The 10,000-nt window shown below is 30.4% G+C and overlaps 1 protein-coding gene across 1 annotated transcript in view; it reads right to left on the minus strand.

Annotated features, from left to right (window-relative positions):
• Nucleotides 1–10,000, minus strand: part of LOC137654644 (pyruvate dehydrogenase phosphatase regulatory subunit, mitochondrial) — a 660,498-nt gene that overhangs the window by 532,779 nt on the left and 117,719 nt on the right. The window lies entirely within an intron of this gene.

Raw genomic sequence — 10,000 nt, forward strand, 5'->3', positions numbered from 1 at the left:
AGTAATTCCATCATTTGATTAATGAAAATGCGACAATGGTCGTAAAAATACCTTCGCTAAATTCTTTTCGAGAAGCTTTTCATATATCAGAAACACAGTTGTGTAGCAGTTCTGATAAATCACCTCCCTTCAGAAAAAAAAATACTATCGATTAACAATGAAAGTGAAAGAAGAGTACTTGAAACCGTACATGATAATGATAACTTTGGAATTCTTTATATTTTTCATGTATTTTCTACATCTAAAAGCTCCGTTGATGAACAATAAAAGTTAGGACGGGATACACTATGAAAAATTTTACAAATTTTAATATGTATTCATGAACTTTTTTTTTTCTATTTAATCAATGATGATAATGCACTTAGAAAGAAGGGCACAGTTACATTAACATTCTAGAAGTGTTACCTAAAAGGTAAACATAAAAATGTGGAAGTATAACGAAACTAAAATAATCTAAAACAAACTCCAAATTGTCACTTGTTAATTTCATCCCTTATCAGTCCTTCATATATCAAATGGCTTTACGGCCTATAGTTTAGCCAGGGTCCTTCTCTAATTTAAAAAATTCTTGTTTAAAAAATAGTGAAAGTTATCTTTAAAGAAATCTCTAATTTTCGTTATATGTTATTTAGTTTGATTCTGTGTTTGTGGTCTCCATGAATTCTGAAGTATTTTTTAATCAAATTTGTTTTCTCTCATTACACGAGACATTATTTCCGCACGAGCAAAGGAAATACGGATAATAAATGCACATCATCTGCAGCTTTCTAGTGAACCGCTATCGGTTTCTGATATCCGATATATTAAGGCCCTTTATCATATCAGCTAAGAGTAAAGTGGAATAATTGTCAGGTGTTAAGAATCAAAACGTAATCTACAGGCTCGAGATTTCCGCTTTGCATAGATGAGACCCTTGTCGATATTTTTTTTTTCTTTTAGGATGAATTTGTTGAACGGGTAAATGATGGATTGTAGAATCTCTCTCTCTCTCTCTCTCTCTCTCTCTCTCTCTCTCTCTCTCTCTCTCTCTCTCTCTCTCTCTCTCTCTCTCTCTCTCGTTGAATCGACGTATACACTGTTTATAAACACATACAGTATAAAAGTATAATAAAATAGTTGCCTATTTCCCCTAGATGAAATAGTTTTCTCATAAGTAGTTTTCTTCTTGTCTTTAAACGTTTATCAATCTATTTACCACTCTTATACATTCTCTCTTTCATGCATGACATTGATTGACGAAGCAACTTATACTGAATATGTTAAAATAAGATGGAAAAAACTCTGATACTCTAAAATCACTTGCTTCGGTGAAACCCGGGGCCGAAGCACCATTATCGCTTTTCGATACAGACGAGTTTTGGGAGGTTTCTCTTGTACTGCCGATGACGTCATTCTTTATAAACAACAGAAAAATTGTTGATAGCTTTAAAAATTTAGCGAAATATTTCAGAATGTATAAAAAAATAATTATAATATTAACCGGCTAGTTATTTATAAAAAGTGAGTTAGTTAGTGCGAAAAAGAAAAGTTTTCCAGTGATATAAAAATATTTTGACGGATTTTACATCATAACGATAGTAAGAAAAAAAAAGAGAAGACAGATAGAAAGAAGGATAGATCTTGAAGCTAAATTTATTTATGTTTGTAGGCTCTACTATTTAAAGACTCGAACATCTGACTGACATTTCAGGAACCGCGTAAACCGGTAAATAATTCTAGACTTGCTGTTTAACCAGTAGTTTGTGTTGCCCTTTTATATTACTATCCCTCTTTGTTCATTTCTGGAATAAGGAAAACTACCACGTATTTAAAACCCGGTTTTCATTTTGTTTTTGAAAACTGTTTTTACTCATAGCCTTCACTATAGTCTATTTTTTATAGCGGTGCATATTTGCACTTGACTCACAGGGGTGCCCTTTTAGCTCGGAAAGGTTCCTGATCCCTGATTGGTCGGAAGTATTTTTGTCCGAACACCTTCATTGTTCTCGAATGATTACCAAGTAATGTGAATCGAAACTTATTTATTAACCTATATTTCTCCATCATATATATGTTTTGTCAATAGACAATGTGAAAGAATGAATATATCAAAGAGAATCGTCTTGGTAAGTCTAAATTTAATAACACAATCCGCCGAAGTCAACGACAGCAGCTTGTTTTCGGATGCACGCTTTGTAATTTTGTAATTTTTCACATATCTTAACACAAATTGGGATAAATTACACTCAGCATAAGTTAAACATGTTATTATAAACTTTCTTTGAATACCAGAACTTACTAAAAACATGGAATTAATAAAACCCAATATTTGTGAAAACTTACGGGGAGGTAAAAGAACAGCCTGTAGCGGCCTGGCGGAAAAACGATCCCTACTGACTTGTAGACGCAGTTTGTTTTTTTCTTTCGTAATATAGTTCGGCCTATTCCTTTCAGTTTAAATAGTCTTACATTGTTTCTCTTCGTATTATTTTGCTTAGTATTTTCCCACATTCCTGTTCCTCACCTAATATCTATCTATTTTCCCCGATATCCCTTCTTTCATATATGGGCTATCCGCACTACGATTCCTTATTTCTTATCCTCTGTCGAAAGTGATGGTTTGAAGGGAAGCGCGTGCTAGTCTCATTAAAATAGTGTAGAGGCGGGAATAAAAAAATACTATGCTTAATATCAGGTTTACAGAATGGGTTATACTTGCTACACAGCAAAAAATTTATGTTGTTATTGATATTTATATACTTACTGACGTAAGGTGCAAAACATAAGGAATCGTAGTGCGGATATCACATAGGCCTATATGAAAGAAGGGATATCGGGGAAAATAGATAGATATTCGGTGAGGAGCAGGAATGTGGGAAAATACTAAGCAAAATAATACGAAGAGAAACAATGTAAGACTATTTAAACTGAAAGGAATAGGTCGAACTATATTACGAAAGAAAAAAACAAACTGCGTCTACGAGTCAGAAGGGATCGTTTTTCCGCCAGGCTGTTCTTTTACCTCCCCATAAGTTTTCACAAATATCGGGTTTTATTAATTCCATGTTTTTGGTAAGTTCTGGTATTCAAAGAAAGTTTATAATAACATGTTTAACTTATACCGAGTGTAATCTATCCCAATTTGTGTTAAAATATGTGAAAAATTACAAAATTACAAAGCGTGCATCAGAAAACAAGCTGCTGTCGTTGACTTCGGCGGATTGTGTTATTAAATTTAGACTTACCAAGACGATTCTTTATAATATATTTATTCTTTCACATTGTTTATTGACAAAACATATATATGATGGAGCAATATAGGTTAATAAATAAGTTTCGATTCACATTACTTGGTAATCATTCGAGAACAATGAAGGTGTTCGGACAAAAATACTTCCGACTAATCAGGGATCAGGAACCTTTCCGAGCTAAAAGGGCATCCCTGTGAGTCAAGTGCAAATATGCACCGCTATAAAAAATAGAGTATAGTATTACCTTGGAGAGAGAGAGAGAGAGAGAGAGAGAGAGAGAGAGAGAGAGAGAGAGAGAGAGAGACTTCACAGTGCATTAAAAACTTTTGTTCAAATTACCTAAGAACAGTAGAAACAATATATTTCTTTGACAGCCTGGTGATATATTTTTCGATACTTTTTAATTAAAACATGTTAATTAATTTCTTTCTAAAGATAACAAGACTGAAAACGTAAAATCTCATCTCAAAACTAATTTAAGAATAAAAGAAAAATATAAAAGAAACATCAAAATAAATTAATTTCACAATTTGTGAAAAATAAAACATTAGTTTTGAAGTAAATTAATATTTTATATAACTTTTTTGTTTCTCTCTTATTAGGGCCGAACATCTATGAAATCTTAATTGGTAAGAGTGTCCTTTGGGAAACGAGTTCTTCAAGGCATTTCTTAGATAAAGTCTTTTAACACTGCTGTGTAGCCTTTGAACTCTCCGGAGGAAAAATTGCATCAAAAGACAACAGACATTTCCCGAAATAATAAACACATTTGCATGAAATATTTGTTTTCCATTTCATGGTAATATTTCAGAAAACATAATTACGTGAGAAACGTGGTGTTCATCCGCAAGTTTTTATATCAATGTACGTTCGTCAACATTGTTCTTATATTCCTGTTTATATATATAAATATATATATATATATATATATATATATATATATATATATATATATATATATATATATATATATATATATATATATATATATATATATATATATATATATATATATATATGATCTTCGCATTACTTTACTAGGGGATGATCAAATAAGCAGAAATAATCCTGTACTTAAATATTATAGTAAGGTTTTCTAGTCAAACAAAAAATAGACTTTCGTTTTAGCTACAAAGTAAATACGATTACATTTGCATATCCTACGCTTCCAACTAGCGCCAAAGGAGTCTATTAATCTTATACCCGACATAAAATCAATCTAGGTGACGTATTTTCAAATACAGCGGAAGTTTCCACGTAGGAGCTTCGCCTTAGCTAAAATCCTGAATCTAATTCTATGCAAAGAATGATAAATTTCTGAATAACTTTTGAAGAATCTCATTGAAAAGCAATCACTCAAAAATACACATAGGTGGATATGTTGATTCCCTTCTGACATAATAATAAACTAGTATTGTATTCTCTTTTAAAAAGATATGATTAAAAAAATGGAAATATAGAAAATATACACCCTCTAAAATGTGGTGAAAATACTAAAATTCAAACTTTGTTTGGAATACTCTCACTTAAAAGATGAAAAAATACATTATTTCTAAGCCTTTTCATTTAGTAAGTTCAGGAAAACTGTTTTTAATTATTTGTTAGTATATACATAGCATCCTGAAAAAATAATTCTGGAGATCACTGGCGGGAAAATTGTTTCTTTGTTTTCACAGCAGAATGAAGAAAAAGGCATACACAAAGGAATCGTTAAAATAAGAAACCTTTCCTCTGTTATCTCTTGAGTTTTCCTACAACTTAAAATTATATAAAGATTACATGAAATAGGCTTGCCTCGTCTTAAATTTGAGTGGGAATTGTAGGTCCCTGTAATAATGATTATATATATATATATATATATATATATATATATATATATATATATATACACACAGTATATATATACATATATATACTGTATATATATATATGTATATATATATATAATATATATATAATATATATATATATATATATATATATATATATATATACATATATATAATATATATATATATATATATATATATATATATATATATATATATATATATATTTTCCAGGATTTTTAAAGTTTCTTACGGCATATTTTTAACAGTGTACATCTCTAATACTCGTTGATATACATTATCTGTTCATTTACCTGCATATAGCAAGACTAAATACAGCAAGAAACGAATAATAAATATAAATCTCGTTTGTTAAAAACTCCATTCTCAAAGACCACTGGCTCTTATACTCCATCTTTCACATCTTATCGGTGACACTTATCTCGTAAAGTTAATGAATGGAATTTAATGATGCCATTTGTTGATATTAATGTGGTCAATGGATGGCTCAGTCTGGCATCGGTTCGGTAATAATGTCTGCTCACTGCTTTATTGAAAGCAATGATCACTTACTCCCATTTATGCTAAGACTTATTCGGTTGTTTTGATATTATGAGGTCAACATTTATACTGATGGTTCCTAAAGCGTGCTTTGAAGTTCGCTCACGCAGATACATACAATGTATATCTAACAATAACATATTAAGAAATGAGATAGGAATATACATACATGATACATTACATACACACACACACACACACACACACACACACACATATATATATATATATATATATATATATATATATATATATATATATATATATATATATATATATAATTTATATCTACTCATAAACTCACATATATATGCAATAAAACTAGAAGGAAAAAAGTACTTGCATGTACTATGTAAATATTGACCAGTTTGGTCATTTATATAAAACTTCTTCTAGAGGACTGATACACTGATAGAAACTTTATAGTATGTATGCTAAAGTAAAAGTACAAACACACATACAAACATTCATATAACAAAACATCAGAAAATGATGGTCATCAGTGTTTGTGGAAAACACGTAGTGTTACGTGGGATAATGTCATACCCCATTAGCGGTATTTTCGCACTCTCACTTCGACATATACAGTATATTGTACAGTAAACGTTTTATCAATGTATCAAACCACTTGAAGAATTGTTAAATAGAAGACAAAACCGATAAGGAATGGTATAGTACTTTAATTTCACCTTGTGGTTTTATTGCATTTGAGGATTACGTGTTTTTCTAAGTTTTAAACACCTACACAAAAAAACACTATATATATATATATATATATATATATATATATATATATATATGTGTGTGTGTGTGTATATATATATATATCGTAAATCTTAATTTCATTTTCGCAAACACGGACAATATATAATTAAGTTTCCTATCTGGAGGCATAATGGCTATATATATATATATATATATATATATATATATATATATATATATATATATATATATATATATATATATATATATATATATATATATATATATATATATATATATATATATATAAAGTTCCAGCTTTTCATCATCATCTCTTCTTGATTTATTTTTCTAATCTTCATTATACCACTTTGCTTCATCTTTTTTATCCTGCTTACATTAATTCCCGTTCCAATTTTCCGGAAGGAGATTAGGGATAGATTACGAGCTATTTCGAAAAAAAAGGTAAATAACTATAGTCTCTTCGTCCAAAATTCCAATCAAGGGCACAACGCCACCAACTTCCAACTTGTTTGGAGATATTTGCATGGGAATATGTATTAATTCCTATACGTTATTCTTAAACGTTGGTGTTTTATTCTAAAGAAAAAATGAATAAAAAATGAATACACCATAAAAGGCACAATTTTCTCATTGGATGGTAAAGGTTGAGATATTTGTGCTCCACTGGATGGGTGAGGAGGGACACGATTGATCTATGAAATAGCGTTTCACAAATGAGAGTATAAACTTTAGTATTATGCTAATGGAAACTAGATTTTACCTCTTTCCAGAGGGTCTATAAACTATAGAGCGTCCAGTTACTACATAACTTTCAATCATTATAAAATGTTGCTCGATACCGTGAATATAACTTGCGTTCTATCTAGTTGATTATCATAACTAATATGTGAATGGCGAATGAATATGCTTCCATGTTATTTCTGTTTCAGGTTCAGCATTAATATTAGTGCTTAATTTCTATTATATAAAAATTTCTTTTGAATAAACAAACATAAACTTATTCCTGCAGAAGTCAGCCCACTAATATGATGAATTACATCACCATAAACCAAGTTAGGAGATGTTAGTATAAAGGTATCCACAAAGTCACCATTATTTTTGGGGGATTTCTTTTCGTATAAAGAGGAAAGAATATATAAATTTTTAAAGGGAAGCGAATTATCTCTAAATGTTAAACGTTTATTTATTAAATCTGAAAAGAGCGCTACGGGTGTTCCTGTATAAAATGAATTTCCTCCATAAGGAATACAAAGGTTCGAATTATGTTGATGATAGGTAGACCGTTCCTTTTTATAGAGGCTTGTCTATTTAATAATCTATATGCAATCACACTGGATAGGCAAAGTGACCCAATTGTTTAGGGTAAAGTTGATCAGTTGCTTACGCATGTGTTTAAACACTTTACATATATCTCGTTCTTGCCTAGTTTAAGAAAATATGTATTTTGTTTTTTCAAATGTTTATTCTTATTTACCCCAAAAAAAATTATGCGCAGTAAAACACCACGATTATTTTATGTTTATTGTTAATTCTGTTTATATGCAAGAATTGAAAGGAATTTGATTTTGTTCAATATTATGATATCCATTTTAATAATAGGATATTATTCTATAAATGCAATTTATAGGAAGTGAATTAATGAGTTTCAGTATGAAATAATTATCTTGAACAATAATGATTTGAATAACAATGAAATTTCATTCCATTAATATTATCATGTTTAGGGATTCTTTGAAAAAATAAGTTGATGCCCTCCCTCTGCCATTATACAATCAATTACTGTCACTTTACCGCATTTAGACGTTAATGACCATGGAGGTTGGTCTGCAAGAGTCCAAAGAAAAAATGAAACAAATAATTCCGTAAGTAATTACAGACTTTGTTATGCTACTTAATAAAATTAATGAGAATTATAACTTTAATTATTTCTAATGATAAACGAATAAGTGTTCTTTCGGATAGTTTTTGCTTTTATTCCAAAAGATTTTACACCTTTTCCTCCCACTTATTCCATTCTTAAGATAAAATCTTCTTTGTTATAGAAAGACTTTACTTTTATTCCATAACATCACACCTTTTTTTTTTATCTCAACTGTTTCCTTCTTATAGTAAAACCTTCTTTACTGTGGAAATATTTTGGTTTTGTTCCAAAAGATTTCAATCAGATGTGTCTCAAGTATTTCCACACTAAAAGTAAAATCAAATTTTTTTCATAAAGTTGCTATTTTTTCACAAATTATTTCCCTCAGTTTAACCTAAGTACTTCACCCAATTGAAGTGATAATTATTTGATTTTTTTCCCAATACGGTAATGCATTAACTTCCCACTGTAAAGGCATAGATTTTAACCCTTACATATCTTATTCAATCATATGCCGAGATATTTCATTCAGAATGAATACTATATTTCATAATCTTAGGACTGATTATAATGCTCAATCTAGAGTTTTCCCATTACTTTGGCTCGAACGATTCTATACCAAGAAAACCATAACACTACAACTACTATCAGATCCAAATCACCACATCATCTCATAAAAGAAGATGGATGAAGATCGTAAAAGTGCCTGCAGGGTCATGATGATATAACATGAGATATGAGGAAGGATATGAGGGATGATACGAAAGAGATATGTGGACTATTGACAGCTGATATGAAGGAGGATACTAGTACAATATAAGGAATAAGATGAGGGAGATATTAGGGATATATGAGAGGAAATATGAGGAAAGGTATGAGGAAGGAATGAAAGTGAGTATGAGAGAACTCTAAGGGAGGATCAGAGAGGAACATGGTGTGGATATAACGGAGGATATGTAACACGGCATGAAGAAGAACATAAGAGAGGATATTATGGTGATATGAGAGGGATATAACACCGGATGTAAGGGGGGGGGGGGTGTTGAAGTAGAGCTATTTGGATGTGTTTGATAAGGAGTCAACCGAACGACCCCATAACAATTACCATTGAATTTAACCGAAACCTTTTTCCCTCAATTCTTATTCACATTATATTTTAATACACCAATTTCACTTTAACATCCCATTACATCATGAATAATAAAGTGAATTTCAGTCTATTCTGTATGTATATATAAATTCACATATATACATTCATATACAACTAAAACAACAACAAATGCAAGCGTATAAACTCAACTGCAGGACAAAGGCCTTAGACATCCTTATTCATATCTGGAGTTTGGCCAGTTTTCATCACCCCGCTGACGATGGGAGACTTTTGTCTGATCGCTCTCAGCGACCTAACCTAGTATGGGTGGCACTGACTAGTACCCCTTAGGTATCCCAACTCAGAAGGAGATTCATATACACATAAGTATATATACACGTATAAATATGTACACAAACACACATATATACACATGTACACACATTTATATAACCACACATATATGCATGTATATAAATATATATATATATATATATATATATATATATATATATATATATATATATATATATATATATATATATATATATATATATATAAGTTTTCCCGTTTTCCCAGTGTCAAGTGTGAGGTTCCTAAACTTACAAAGGTATTCACTGCTTTAAATCAGAATTGATCCATACACTTACCAAACGTGAACTGACCTTTGCAATACTAAATCTTTGTAATTAACTTATAT

This window comes from Palaemon carinicauda, chromosome 15 (assembly GCF_036898095.1).
Source record: "Palaemon carinicauda isolate YSFRI2023 chromosome 15, ASM3689809v2, whole genome shotgun sequence".
Taxonomy (NCBI): domain Eukaryota; kingdom Metazoa; phylum Arthropoda; class Malacostraca; order Decapoda; family Palaemonidae; genus Palaemon; species Palaemon carinicauda.